A 15,432-nucleotide genomic window follows, 5' to 3' on the forward strand; every position below is an offset into this window, starting at 1 on the left:
GCTTCCTTGTTCATGTTAGGAGAAAGACAAAGATATCCACTACTTTACTATGGTTTAACATTGTGTTGGAGCTACTAGATAATGCAGCTGGCTGAGAGAAAAACAATTAGAAGCACAAGAATTGGTAAGAAAGAGGTAAAATATCATCTGTATATTTATAGATGAAATAATTAGAAAATATAAAAGAGAAGGAAAACCACGACCCAAAGACAGGTTGTACATAAACAACAATTTAAAAACAGTTTTTATATCATTCATATTTCAAAACAAAAAACAACTAAAGAAATGTGGAAGAGCACGTTTTGTATTTCATGAAAGCAAAAAGAAAGAGAAAGGAAGGAACATACTTTTTTTGGAAAGAACATTCTTAAGTGCAAATTAAGGCTAGGCAGATAAGTTAATGAAATGATGGAATGGCAAATAATAATTAGGCCTAATTGCATGTAGAAATTTAGTATATGATAAAGACAGCATCTCAAAACAGTGGGGAGGACTGGTTTCTCAGTATGTTGTGTCAAGTGTGATTGTGATAGAATCCCATTTTAAACCAGCAGCCTTTGAGCTGGGATTCCGGGACTCCTGGAGTTATATGAAGACTTGCCAAGAGTTATGCATGCACAGATAGTTCTAATGGAATCCAATTACACACACACACACACACGCATACATATAAAGTTAGAAAAGTTCTTTTGTATTACAACCTCAATATAAGATTCCTTGCATCTCTCTGTCTGTCTATCATCTATCTATCATCTATCTATCTATCTATCTATCTATCTATCTATCTATGTTAGAACTAGATTTCAGAAATGAATTGGTTGTAACTAGAATCTATACTGTAACATTTTTATTTGATTTGAAAAATGATGTCAGACTTTTTCTTAAAGAAAATAAATCTTGGAGTTTCCATCGTGGCTCAGTGGCTAACGAATCCGACTAGGAACCATGAGGTTGCTGGTTCGATCCCTAGCCTTGCTCAGGGGGTTAAGGATCCGGTGTTGCCATGAGCTGTGGTGTAGGTCACAGATGCGGCTCGGATCTGGCGTTGCTGTGGCTCTGGCATAGGCTGGCGGCTACAGCTCTGATTGGACTCCTAGCCTGGGAACCTCCATATGCCGCAGGAGTGGCCTAAGAAATAGCAAAAGGACACACAAAAAAAAAAAAAAAAAAAGAAAGAAAGAAAGAAAGAAAGAAAGAAAAGGAAAAGAAAACATTTCCTTGACAGAAACAATGGTGAGTGGGTTTAGTCAAATTTGCTAATTGATTGCTTTTCTAGGGTGGACCATAGATGTTTGGTGAAAGTAAAAGGTCAAACTTTGACTGGAAGTTTCCACATCTTTCATTTCATCGATCACTGAATGTTACAGAAAGTCTTTTATTCAATAAAATTGATCTCTTCCTAATTCTTCTTAGTTTCTACTTTTGAAGAAAGTCTTTCTCTCTCTCTTTTTTCTTTCTTTCACAGCTGCATCTGCAGCATATGGAATTTCCTGGGCTGGGGTCAGATTGGAGCTGCAGCTGCTGGCCTAAGCCACAGCCACGGCAGCCCCAGATCTGAGCCACCTCTGTGACCTATGCTGCAGCTCGTGGCAACGCTGGATTCTTAACCCACTGAGTGAGGCCAGGGATCGAACCTGAATCCTCATGGAGACTATGTCAGGTCCTTAACCTGCTGAGCCAGAAAAGGACCTCCATCTTTCTCTTTCTGAATGATGTAGAAATAAAATTAAATCACCAAAGGGCGAAATAACCATTTTAGTTTTACTACAGTGTTGATTTTTTATGTGCTTACTCGATTCTCAAAACCTGTACCATTTCATAGACAAATGGAGCTATGAGACTCCTAAAATTTTAGTGTATTGCTGCCTGAAGAAACAACTTTTTTTAGGTACACCAAACCATGCTTTTCTAAGAGTGAACCGAATTAGACAACAAACATGTTTGTGATGATAAAAGGCACAGTGGGAGTAAATTAGAAATTAGCCCTAATGTCAGACTGTCTGGCTGGCTTATCTTTATGGCAACTCAATGCCCTGAAAAGCAGGGAGGTAGATGGGAACATATGTAAACTATGCCAGTACAAATTCTGAGAAGCGTAACATCGCACATGAATTCAGGAGGTATTTTCAGTGAAAATCATGAGAGGGTTTTTGCAGTCAGATGAGGAAGAAAACAAAGTGCACAGCAAAGCAAAATGTAGTTATGTTTCATTTATTTGCTTGCTCTGTATTCCTCGACTTAAAAGTTTGTCCTTTACAAGGTTAATGAATGCAGAGAAGCTATTAGTTTCCTCCTTCGCCCAACAAACATGCCAGAAAGCAATCGTAAAATTGTGACACGTTGAGAAAGTGTTTAGATTTTTCCTTTCCTGCAGTATGTCTCTGAGTTAGTGGTAGAATTGCTCAGGGAAAAGGAAATTTATGTGTTCCCCGGATCAACTGTTACAGTAATCCAGTTTTTCTATACATTAAAAATGTGCTTGTAAAAGTAAATCTTTGGTATTAGTTAGCAGTTTAAATTATTTATTTATTTTTGCTTTTTAGAGCTACACCCAAGGCATAATGCAGTTCCCAGGCTAGGGGTCCAATCAGAGCTACAGCTGCCAGCCTACGCCACAGCCATGCAGGATCTGAGCTGCATTTGTGACCTACACTGCAGCTCATGGCAACGCTGGATCCTTAACCCACTGAGCGAGGCCAGGGATCGAACCCACAAACTCATGGTTCCTAGTTGGATTCGTTCCCATTGCACCACAAGGGGAATTCCAGCAGTTTAAATTTAGATTAATAGTTCATTCTAAAGAACAATTTCAAGATATTCCTTAATGTTTTTTATGATAAAGATGGATAAACTCGTGGTATGTTTTCTCTTTATCTGGAAAGAGACTCTGTTCTGGGCTGTGTGTGACCCTCTTGGATTATTGGCTGAGGCGAACATTTTGTATTTTCTCACAGTACCACCCAGCAAAAACTCCTCCTTTCAGTAATAGTAAGAACATTTAATTTCCTAAGCTCTTCTTGCTTATTATTTTTTGATCTTTGCCATTAATAAATTTACCCTGCCTGGAATATGTGTTCCCCTACTGTTGCATTCATTTAAATTCCTACACATGCTTCAAGTATATTCAAAATCAAATTTCTGTGAATCTGGAAGTGATTTTTTTTCCCCTCTTTTAATGATTTTTATTTTTTTCCATTATAGCTGGTTGAGAGTGTTCTGTCAATTTTCTACTCTACAGCAAGGTTGGAAGTGATTTTTTAAATCTGTTGAATTTTACTAACTCTTTGGTTGTCCAGTTTTTATGGTATTTTCCCTCATTTAAGACTAAAATTCTGAGAGTTCTCATTGTGACTCAGGGGGTTAAGGACTGACATATTGTCCATGAGGATGTGGATTCGATCCCTGGCATTGCTCCGTGGGTTAAGGATCCAGCATTGCCTCAAGCTGCGGTGTTGGTCACAGATGTGGCTCGGATCCAATGTGGCTATGGCTGTGGTGTAGGCTGGCAGCTGCAGCTCTCACTTAACCCCAAGCCTGGGAACTTCCATATGCTGCAGGAGCAGCCTTAAAAAGAAATAAGAACAAAAGAAAAAAACTTAAAATTCTTAGTTTGGCACAGAAACTTTCTGCAAATGACTGGAAAATGGACATGCCACTTTTCTTTGACTATTTCCTCTAATGAGGAATACTTTATACTTCAAAGCAGTCTGTTTTGTTTTTGAAAAACCTCTAACTGCTAATTCTTCCTTACAGTAACCTAAAATTTGTCTTCCTATCAGTTTTAACCACTGGCTGTAAATTTGCCTTTATTCAACCATTGTTCAGTGAGTACTTTTATTGGTAAGAAAAAAATTGATGTCTTTATAAAACTTAAATCTAATGAGAGAGATATTCCCATGGCTGGTAGATATTAAACTCTTTGTGTATAATCATCATGCCTAAAGTATTTTTATATTATTGCCTAACAGAATGTGTAGAGATGGGGAAACCAAAAAGCTTCAGAATTCTGAGAAACATTATTTTGTGCAGAAGTGAGTGCCGGTTTTGTGGGATTGTGAACGGACAGAAGGTGCCAAAGTCCCCATGATTACAGGGCAGAAGTTTGTGGCTGAGTCTATGACCTACAGTAGTCTTCTTGATACTGGAAAGATGATACCGGAATCCGGGTTCTTGTTCATGGCAGTCGAAGAATGAACTCTGAGAAACAAGGCAGGCAGCAAAGTCTTTATTAAAGGAAATCAGATAGCTCCCAGGGCTGCTGGAAGGGGGGAGAAGAGCTGTCTTTATCTATTGTCCTATAGGGGTTTTCATCTCTTAAAGGTGGGGAGGGTACCAATGTGGGGTCCAGACAGAAAAATGTGTTTTTTTCCTCCCATTGGCCTTGTTCAATTACCTATATCAGACCCTATAGGGTCTTAGGGATGGAAATGTCCTGTAAATCTCATAGTGTCTTTGTCCTTTTCTTCCCTTAATCTGAGTCACAGGGGGTTAGGGATTAATGTCCCTCTGGGCATAGGTACACTCCCTATAGTAAACAAGGCCTGTGGGGATGTTACTCCCTGGAGCCCTTAAGCCACAAATCTTAATCAATGGCCATATCAAAGAATGCATCGAAACTCATGCTCCTACACTGACTACCTGAGTTAATATTCTGCCTTGTTCTTAGAGGTTGGGCCTCTCATTCTTGTTCTCTGCTAGATCTCTGAAACAATGAAAACTACAAGGACAAAGTCTTTTCTAGCATCGCCTCTGAAACATAAAAATGCATAGTCTTGCATAACTGCATTTGAAAATAGAAACCTTTCCTTCCTGGCACTGTGAACTGAGCAGGCATTCTGCTCCACTTCCTGTTGGCTCTCTTCCCTGTTCATAGAAAGAGAGAGACACAAAAGACCAGACACCAATTCTTAACTAATTCAATGATTTGTCAATTTAAAACAATTGTACAACCTGAAAGTTGAGAGTTAAGTGTTACTTGGGCAAAATTAAGACTTAAGCCCAGGAGACAGCATCTCAGGTACCCCTGAGAAAATGGCTCTAAGGAGATGGGGTTGGCTGGGAGGGAGTTAGGATATATATTATGCAGGTAGCAGGAACAAAAGATTACAGAAAACCAGGTATCTCAAATTAAGGAATTCAGAGCATTTCTATGGGAAGATACAAAGTTCTGGGCTTACCGGAATGACTCTTTTGATATACACCTCAGTTATGGGGCCAGTATTCTTTGTTTCCTTCTTGGGTTCCCTCAAGGCTCACAAATGACTTGCAAATGACTGTGACGTCTTTCTGTGTTTTTGTTTGTTTGTTTGTTTAAAGAGGAAAGGGGAATATCAGCATATATGTGACAAAGGTGAAGGGGGGGGGCATGCAGCCATGCAGACATTTCACAGTTTACCGAAGGTGAGAAGGTTGCTACTAGTCACAGACATCAGTCATGAAGGATTTTAGTGCTTATCTAGATATAAGGAGACACAGGAATTGGGCTCATAAAATCTTTTTCTTAAAAAATCCAGCTATCTGAAGATCTGTTCTTCCATTTTTCCAAGAGCACAGAGTGCCTCACTCCTAATTTCCACCCTGAGCTCTGCTCAAGGGGTGCTGTGGGTCAGGCAGCTGCAGTGGCTCATAATTTAACCTATGTAGATAGAGGCTGATGGCAAGTGCCAAACTTCAGTTCCCAGATTCATTTCATTTTTTCCAACTTTTCTGGAAATGAGCAAGCAAAATTTACTTTTAAAGGATTAAAACAAGACCCGAATAAATGAACAGTCACATAAGAGGCACATAATGTGTAGGAAAACATAATGTCCTAAAATGTCAAATTTCCCAAAGTGGTTCCAAACAGAATCCCATTTGTTTGAATTAAAGTGAACAGGTGAGAACAAATATCTTGGATTGGTCAACTATATTTTGAAAAAGAATATTAAGATTGGACTTTCATTCTTAATCTAAACACAAAAATACTATGTAGATCCAGGATTAAGCCAGTAAGTGGAACATAGTAGAATCCAGAAGGGAAGCAAACATTCCTGGTTTATAGGAGGGTTTCAAGTCATGGGGATAAATATGAATGGTTTTAATTTTTTTCAGTATTTGCTAATGCTCTTCTTTATTCACCCCCTCTTTCCATTGGGAAACAGGTTGTCTTTTTTGTTTTGTTATTAATAGAGTCTTGTTTCAACAATTTATGTATTCATTGTGAACCGTAATTATCACTTTATAGTCAAAACTTGGCCCTCCACCTCCACCAATGGGAAGGTTCCAGGGTCTCCAGGGATGGGGGACTGTGTTCTTTCACAGGTCACTCCTCAGAGGTTGAGCAGAGAGGTGGGAGAGAATAAAGCTCACCTTTCACACTTTCATGGGCTGAGTAGCCTTGTCTCCTCCATTGCTCAGACTGCTCTTCCTGTATGTGAACTGCCGGAGAAGTCCCTGCCCCTTACTGTTCATTTTTAATCTCTTCTCTTATCTGTCTAAATCACAGATATTGTCTCTGTGGGTAGATTTCCAAATGTTTGCTTTCTCATGGTGGTGTGTTAGTGGTTTCTTCAGGGGCTACAGAGCCCTCCTGCACTCCCTGCAGAACTCCACCTGCAGTTTCCTGGAAAGAGTGATCAGCCTCAGGTGCAAACTCTTCCTCCTCACCAAGCCCTCTCTTGGACCAAGAACACAGCCTCCAGATGCTACATACCCCCTACCATGTGGAAGCTCTTTAGGGGCAGGATCAGGTTCAGGCAAGTGGGTTCAGAACTTAGATTTATTAAACTCACAGAAAAGTCATGGAAAATTGCTTTAATAAAAGGCGGGAATGTAGGCAGAGTATTCTGTCTTCTAGTTCTGCTTTCTTTCTCCTGCATTTTATCTTATTTTTCCACAAGAACCTGAATGCTCTGCCAGTTCAGAAGCTCAGAGCTCATATTCCAGATATGTGACTATAGCCAGACTTCAACTTAGTAGAGAAGGGCGGGCTGGAATAGGTGCCTCCAGTTGTGTAGGAAGGAGATAGATGGGGTAAATTCCTTTCTCCCCTCTGTACAAGGTTTACATTTCCCCAGAAGACCACTTCTTGAAGCTCTCAGTCCCTCCTCCACTATCTCTTTTGTGAACACCAGGCAAGCAGGTTTGGCCTCTCTCACCTCAGTAGAATTGCCAAGAATTTCTCCTTTCAAGTTGGCACTGAATCATTTAGTGACTGTTCTCACCCGCACCCAATTCTGCAGTGTTTCTTACACTGTTCTGTAACGTTTGAAAGCAGGTAAAATTTTTAATAAAGACTTATACTCTTTGGTTACACATACAGGAACATAAAATATGATGAAGACATGGCAATAGTGGGAAGATAGAGTGCAAGTGTAAAAAAAATTTCCAGGAGTTCCCGTCGTGGCGCAGTGGTTGACGAATCCGACTAGGAACCATGAGGTTGCGGGTTCGGTCCCTGCCCTTGCTCAGTGGGTTAAGGACCCGGTGTTGCCGTGAGCTGTGGTGTAGGTTGCAGACGCGGCTCGGATCCCGCGTTGCTCTGGCTCTGGCGTAGGCCGGTGGCTACAGCTCCGATTCAACCCCTAGCCTGGGAACCTCCATATGCCGCGGGAGCGGCCCAAGAAATAGCAACAACAACAACAACAACAACAAAAAGACAAAAGACAAAAAAAATAAAAATAAAAAAAAATAAAAACAATTTCCAGATGGCTGGAATATGTTATTGTAAAAAAAAAAAAAAAAGGTGATACAACTATTGGCTACAAATCTAGAATATTTCTATGTATTTGGATGGGAGATATCCTTAGGTAAGGTGGAAATCCAGAAGCTATAACGAGGAAAGACATATTCAGCTATATAAAATTTATATATTTCAAAGACAAAGGATACCATGCCACATACTGTTTAAAAAGTCCAAAAACAAACAATAGACTGAGGAAATGACAGATAATTTTGACACTCCTAGCATATATTTGTTAATGAGAAATCAATGAAGTGATTCACAGCGGAGACAATCCAATTGGCCCTAAACTTTTGATCTCACTAGGAGTCGGAGAAATGAAAATTAGAGCATCAGTGAGTTACTTTTTGGCCTATCATATTTGTGAAAATGAAACAATTTATATATCCTCAACTAATGAGAATAAAAAGAAAAAGAAATTTACACCAGCTGCTGGTAGAAGTGTGAAATGCAACAACTGTCTTTGAAGGTAATCCAAAAATGTCTGTTAAAAATATAGGTAGAGCTATCCTTTGAATTAATAATTATTTCTAATAATTAATAAGATATAAACTGTGTAGATATAGTTATTTATCACAGCAGTAGTGCTAAACTGACAAAAGTGGGTATCTATCAGTGGAGAAATGCTTGAATAAATTATGGTACATCAATACTGTGGAAAGGAGACATAAGTTAAATAAGTTAGAACAATGTCTTCTGACCTGTAGCATGCCTATGATTATACTATGTGAAAAATAAAACATTTACTTTATATATACATATATATCAATAAAGACAAACCAACAAAGCAATAAGCATATAAACCGACCCACCAACTACTATATATATATAGCTATATGTTGTCTCTGTTTATATGGACAGGGAGAATGGTGGAAAAGACTCTCACCAGGTTATCAAAATTGTTTACCTCATAGGGATGAGAGAGAGGTGTGAGTAAGGATTAAATTTTCTTTATATATTTTTGTATTGCTTCATTTACTATAATAAGCAGCATTATTTTCGTAATTTGAATTTTATTAAAAGTTTAAAGAAAAAAGATTGGGCATAGAACATGATGGTAGATGATATGAGAAAAAGAATGTATATATATGTATATATAACTGGGTCACTATGTATACAGCAGAAATTGACACTGGAAATCAGCTATACTCTAATAAAAAATCTAATTCATTTAAAAAAGTTTAAAGTAAAAAGAAGAATAATGAGATTAAAAGAAAATGCTGGCTTTTTTTTTTTTTCCTCTAATCTGCTAAAATTTGAATGTGAGAATCGATTTTAGAATTGGAGATTGAAAACACTCAGTGAATGCAGTCCGAGATGGTTTTTCCTGTAACACAATTATCCATTTCCTTTCCATACTTCATTTATGCTCCCCACAGTTTCTAATCTTCTTTTCAGTTTAGGGTCTGTGGGTCTCCCCCAACCCCTGCAGCAGGTGAATCTGGGGTACAAATTCTGAGGTTTTGTTCTTATAGTTTTTGTTGTTCCTCTTACTATGGACATCTTGAGCACACATCTTGAGCAGTGGACCTTTGAGTCTCCTGGCCTCACAGTTGAGATGGTGAGAATGGACAGTGTTGGCTGCTTTCTGCAAGTTCATAAAAAACGGTCCATCCTGGAGGCTGCTGAAATTTGAAAAATCACTTGCAATGTCTCCCCACTGGGATGCCTCCTAAATCCAGAAAGAAAATAATCAGATTACTTGCAAAGTATTTGTAGTTCAGAGCCACAAACTCCCCTTCTTGTGTAAAGATCTTGGGCTGAGATTGAACGACTCTTTGGGTGCTCCCGAATTTGGCAGAAGTGACAACAGAGAACAAGGTGGGTTGAATCTGTGACTCACAGTGAGATGGTTCTGAACAGCCTGTTTAGAACCCCCTGAACCCTCTGTGACTGAAGGAGGTTGCTGAAGAAATCACAGCCTTATATCTATTACTTCTTTTCTCTCTGGCCCAAAGCATCTCTAGATGTTCCCACTTCAGGGACATTAGTCCCTACCGAGGAAGATGGAGCCGCAGTCGTCCTGGGCAGGCTGGTGAGCACATGCAGGCAGTCTTCAGCTCTCCCTGAGTAAACTGTCTTGTCCTGCCAAGCCCAGGGCTCCCCTCTGTGCTGTGTGCCTGACCAGCCTCACGTAGAGCCCTGGGACCCTGAAGCTGCAGAGCTGGAAGCTGGGTGTCCAGTACAATATGCTGATGCTCCATCACGTCATGGCTTCCCACAGTTATCCACTGTCTGTTTTGTTCCCCAGTAGATGCAAATATCAGGCTTGATTGCCTGTTGTGGAATATTTTGAATAGAGATAGGCTTCTTTGGTTGGAAGTGAGGGAAATCGGAGCGAGTGGGAAAAAATGGCAGCATCAACCACAGTGTAGCATTATTGGAAAGCTTACAAATATGGCGAAGAGGGGCTTTGTTGTCTATTTTGCCTAATAGTCACAGGCAATGCCAAATGAGAAGCAATTTATATAAGGAGCCATCTATTCAGATTTGCTTGGGAGATTTGGTTTCTGTGAAGAAAGCCTTCCTCCCGGTCCTTATGGTGTTGGAAATGAGAAACAAGATAAACATAGATTAGGGTTAGAAGAACCTTCTAAGAGTCAGAAGACTTGATTTATGTTCCATTCTGCCACTTACTGGTCATGTGATGTTGGTAAGTTAATCTTTCTGAGCCTTGGTTCTCTACCTTACAGAGAAATAATATCATTACTGCTGGTATTAGTAAATAAACAATAGGCTATTGATACAATGATTTACCTTGTATGAATTAAAAGGGGATAAAATAGTCTCTGTCTATCAACATGGTTAGGCTTCAAGTTCACTTTGTTGAGTAAGATAAAAGGAAATTTCTGATTAGAACATTAATCTGTTAACGTTTATGTAAAAATACCACAGGATAATAGTATATATTTTCCATGAGTACATGCATACATATATGTCCATATTAATTATGATAAGGAATCTAAACATATATTACAAACCCCAAGTAGCATTTACCTCTGGGAAAAGAAACCAGATGAAGATATGGACAGAGAGGACGTATGCTTTACCTGTGATGTTCTAATGTGTTTTGTTTTGTTTTGTTTTGTCTTTTGTTGTTGTTGTTATTGTTGTTACTATTTCTTGGACCGCTCCCGCGGCATTATTGTTGTTGTTGTTGCTATTTCTTGGGCGCTCCCGCGGCATATGGAGGTTCCCAGGCTAGGGGTTGAATCGGAGCTGTAGCCACCAGCCTACGCCAGAGCCACAGCAACGCGGGATCCAAGCCGCGTCTGCAACCTACACCACAGCTCACGGCACACACCACCACAGCTCACGGCAACGCCGGATCGTTAACCCACTGAGCAAGGGCAGGGACCGAACCCGCAACCTCATGGTTCCTAGACGGATTCGTTAACCACTGCGCCATGACGGGAACTCCCCAATGTTTTAAAAAAGAGAAGCTATTCATCTCCCTGCCAGGTACAACTTAAATATATAACTAATTTCAAACAATTGTAAGACAAAACTAATTGTGAGGATTATAGCTTTACCTACTCTTCCCTCTTTGAAACCAGAAATGGTTTCCCATGAACGGTCGATGGAGATTTCTGCTACCATATATTCAATCTTCCACCAACTGGGTCTACTACAGATAGCTGATGGTAGCTTTTTCTTACTTGTCCATCTCGAAGATGAGTTGGAGACACACAGGGCATTCCAGTGGAGGCTCTGTCAGTGAGTCTGAGAGAACAAAGGAAGAGAAGTTAGGGGGGCGGTAGCCAGAAACCTGGTGTCTAAGGATTAAGGGAGAAGGAAGGGCAAGGGGGCAGGGGGCTGATCTGGGACAGAGAAAAGTCCTCAGGTATTTAACACCAGCTACAAAGTTTGGAGCCAAGAGTCTTCTGAAAATGTTATCTATGTAGGAGTTCCCGTCGTGGCGCAGTGGTTAACAAATCCGATTAGGAACCATGAGGTTGCGGGTTTGGTCCCTGCCCTTGCTTAGTGGGTTAGAATCCGGCGTTGCCATGAGCTGTGGTGTAGGTTGCAGACGTGGCTCGGATCCTGAGTTGCTGTGGCTCTGGCGTAGGCCAGTGGCTACAGCTCCGATTGGACCCCTAGCCTGGGAACCTCCATATGCAGTGGGAGCGGCCCAAAGAAATAGCAAAAAGACAAAAAAAAAAAAAAAAAAAAAATTATCTATGTAGAAACAAGTCCATAATTTTTGCCTAAAGAAGTAAAAATTAAAATGCTGAGAAATGCAATGCCATAAATAGATTCCTATTTTCATTTTTGCATCACACCTTCCAGCTTTTGTCTATGTGATTCAATTGTATAACATTAGTGTTAAGCATGGCATAGTTACAAATACATACTCTATTTTCCTTAACTGTATGGCAAGAGCATATCCATGTTGTTATAGTTTTATTAATTACCTCACTAAATCGTTGTACAGCTTTCACTCAAATTTCTCTAAATGGTTAAAAAATTTTACTAGTGCGTTTTTTTTTTTTTTTTTTTTTTTTGCCTAGCAGTTTTTTCTCTACTTAAGATTGGTCCTAAATGTAAATTCCGAGAAATGAGTTAAAGATGCAAACCATTTAGGGAGTTCCCATCGTGGCTCGGGCGGTTAACGAATTTGACTAGGAACCATGAGGTTGAAGGTTTGATCCCTGGCCTTGCTCAGTGGGTTAAGGATCTGGCGTTGCTGTGAGCTGTGGTGTAGGTCACAGACGCGGCTCGGATCCCACATTGCTGTGGCTGTGGCATAGGCCGGTGGCTACAGCTTTAATTAGACCCTAGCCTGGGAACCTTCATATGCCGCAGGAGTGGCCCCAGAAAAGGCAAAAAGACAAAAAAAAAAAAAAAAAAAAAAAAAAAGATGCAAACCATTTAAATGAATCTTGGGATCCCTTTCCAAGTTGCTCACTATGTAAAGACATACCAATACGTTGTATTGTCACCAACAGAGTACACTAAGAACAATTTTCCACAAGCTGAAGTGAAGAGGGCTTACTCTCCTTAAATTCTTTTACACCTTCTTGAGCAATAGTCTCAGAGCTCAGTTTTTTAAAGAAGATAGCTTTAAGCAGATCTCTACAAATTATTTTCTAACCACAGAATTTCTTAACCTTTTAAAACTCAAGCTTCTTTTTGTAAAAGGAAACATTAAAACAAACAAACAACCCCCCCCCAAAAAAAAACCTGGGGAATTCCCATTGGGGCACAGTGGAAACGAATCTGACTAGGAACCACGAAGTTGCAGGTTTGATTCCTGGCCTCACTCGTTGGGTTAAGGATCCATTGTTGCCGTGGTATGGTGTGGTGCTGCACTGTGGTGTAGGTTGCAGACCGGCTGGGATCCTGCATTGCTGTGGCTGTGTCGGGGGCCAACAGCTGTAACTCTGATTAGACCCCTAGCCTGGGAACTTCCATATGCCTTCAGTGCAGCCCTAAAAAGCAAAAAATAAATAAATAAATAAATAAATAAATAAATCTGATTCGCTCTCTTATTTCCAAGTCCTTCTTCATGGCTAATGGCTAGTGCACTTATCCAGCCTCAGTGGGGCTGATATAAGCTTCACCATGAAGTGCAGGAGCTCAAGGTTTGCAGCCTTCAGCTTTCAGGCTGCCAGGGCAGACACACTGTATACTGAATAAGGCTCTAAATCTTCCTTTGTCTTTTCCATCCCAACCAACACCTGTGCAAACAAAAACTCTAGGCTTTGCCCAGAGAAGGATTGGATGGTAGTAGTCAGTTAGAAGTGTGGTTTGAACCATCATAGCAGGTGCAGGTGCCCTCAGGCTCAAGCATCCTGTGCGAGGATTCCACTCACTCACATGGCCTCCCGTCTCCACCTGGAAAAGTAAGAGCTGACACAATAGCCTGGTGATGGCCACTCAAGCAGTGTCTTCCTCCTCATCCACCACCTAATGCCAAACCTCCTCCTCCTCTTCCCTTTGGTCTTGTGAGGAACTAGCTCCTGTTCCTGTTCACAGCTTGAGAAATACCGAACTGCCCGTGGCCATGAGCTCAGGGATGCGTGTCAGGCCCCTTTTGTTCTGTAAGGGTTGGACTTGCTAACTGTGTACATCCATGCCTGGCGTGTTTACACGGGACCCCTGGGAAAGAAGCCGCCTCTGGGTGCTGGAGCTGTGTTTTCAGGGTTTTAATTTTTTATTATTACTATTTTTCTTGCCAGTGTGGCATAAAAAAGAGATATTGATAGAAAGATCCTATGAGGCCAAATAGTTACTGAGAAAAAGACAAAAAGTCCATTTGCTGAGCACCCAGGAGATGCCAGGCACTTAACCCAAGGGTTCAAGACCATGCCTCATAGCTTAAATTATTAGCTCTATTGTAGGGAAATGAGAATTCCAAAAGCTTAAGCTATGTGCCTACAACTAAACAGCAGAATTTTCCTGGTTCAAGATCTCTAAGTGCCCATGATGTCTTGCAGAAGAAAACAGTTCAGTGTGGTTTTGTGTGCTGCCTTCTGCTTCCTCCTGTGTGCTGCTGTTCTTGTACGGCAGCCCTATGCAGTCGCCTCTCTGTGCCTCCTCAGAGCGCAGTGATACAGGGCAGCATCTGCAGGCACCACCTTCCTGATGTACAAGATTGTTGTATTTGCTGTGTTCTCTGAATAAAACTTTTCCGTGGCAAAACTGGCAAATCCTTTTCCAGAGTATCCCACCCTCTGTAGAGAATATATTCTGGTGCCTGATTTGGATACTGTCGATACCAAAAGAGATCAATATAGCCCGTAGATGAAGTGTAATAGTTACAAAGGAGGCTCACAGTCTTTCCCTCCATTCCAGATACTCTAGTCTCCTGGGGTCTGATCCAGTCTGCTTTCACACGCCCTGCAACATAAAACACACATCAACAAGGGTCATGCTAGCAGCCTCATCCAGATGTGCAACTCAAGAGCAGGACGAGACTCAATTACCTGGAAGGGCAGTGCTAGAAGTGGAATGAAAATACACTTAATACTCATCATTTCTTCTGGAGTCCTCATTAATGAGTTTACCTTATTCAGCGGCTGCTTCAAAATGATTGTGTCTCATAATCATTCACTGGGAGAGGATTTCTGGAGGGTTCTTGCTGTGACTCAGAAGTCAGAAATGGGAGGAGCTCAACCTATATAAGGAAGTTGTTTTTTTTTTAATTTTTATTTTTAAGGAACGGAAATATCTCCTTTTGCAGACTTTGAGAAACACCTGTTCTTTGAAGTAATGTGAACTCCCACATCTCTCTAGACTTATTTTTTTCATGTTTGCAAACACAGGCGAAAAGAAAAATATAAACGCTCAACACTTAACAGTAGTAATTTCTGTAGGTTGAGGTTATAGATGTTGCTTTAATTCAATTTTTTTCTTCTACAGCAAATGAATATGAATCTTGTAACTAGCATTAAGAGCATTTATTTTGATGAGAATTTTATCCTTTGAGATGTAAATTCTGTTGGTTCTTGTTACAGCAGGAAACAGAAAAGTGAAAGAGAAACTGTCCCCATTCCAGGGGCATTACTCCCCCCAGGACAGTTGAGTCTCTGCTGCCAACCTTGTCAGCTCTTCATAGCCCTGAGCCAGTGACCAGCTGTGAGAGGTCTTACTGTGTTTTTTGTGTCTCATGGCTCTTCTTGAAAAAGCAAACAGAAAAACCAGCAAACAAAAAAACCTTTCACCAATATTTTCTTTTGAAAGTATAGATTCATTAAAGTGAAAAAAGA

At 40.5% G+C, this 15,432-nt stretch overlaps 1 protein-coding gene across 1 annotated transcript in view; it reads right to left on the reverse strand.

Moving 5' to 3' along the window:
* Positions 1-15,432, reverse strand: part of LOC102158035 (uncharacterized) — a 584,796-nt gene that overhangs the window by 342,922 nt on the left and 226,442 nt on the right.

Source organism: Sus scrofa, chromosome 7 (assembly GCF_000003025.6).
Source record: "Sus scrofa isolate TJ Tabasco breed Duroc chromosome 7, Sscrofa11.1, whole genome shotgun sequence".
Taxonomy (NCBI): domain Eukaryota; kingdom Metazoa; phylum Chordata; class Mammalia; order Artiodactyla; family Suidae; genus Sus; species Sus scrofa.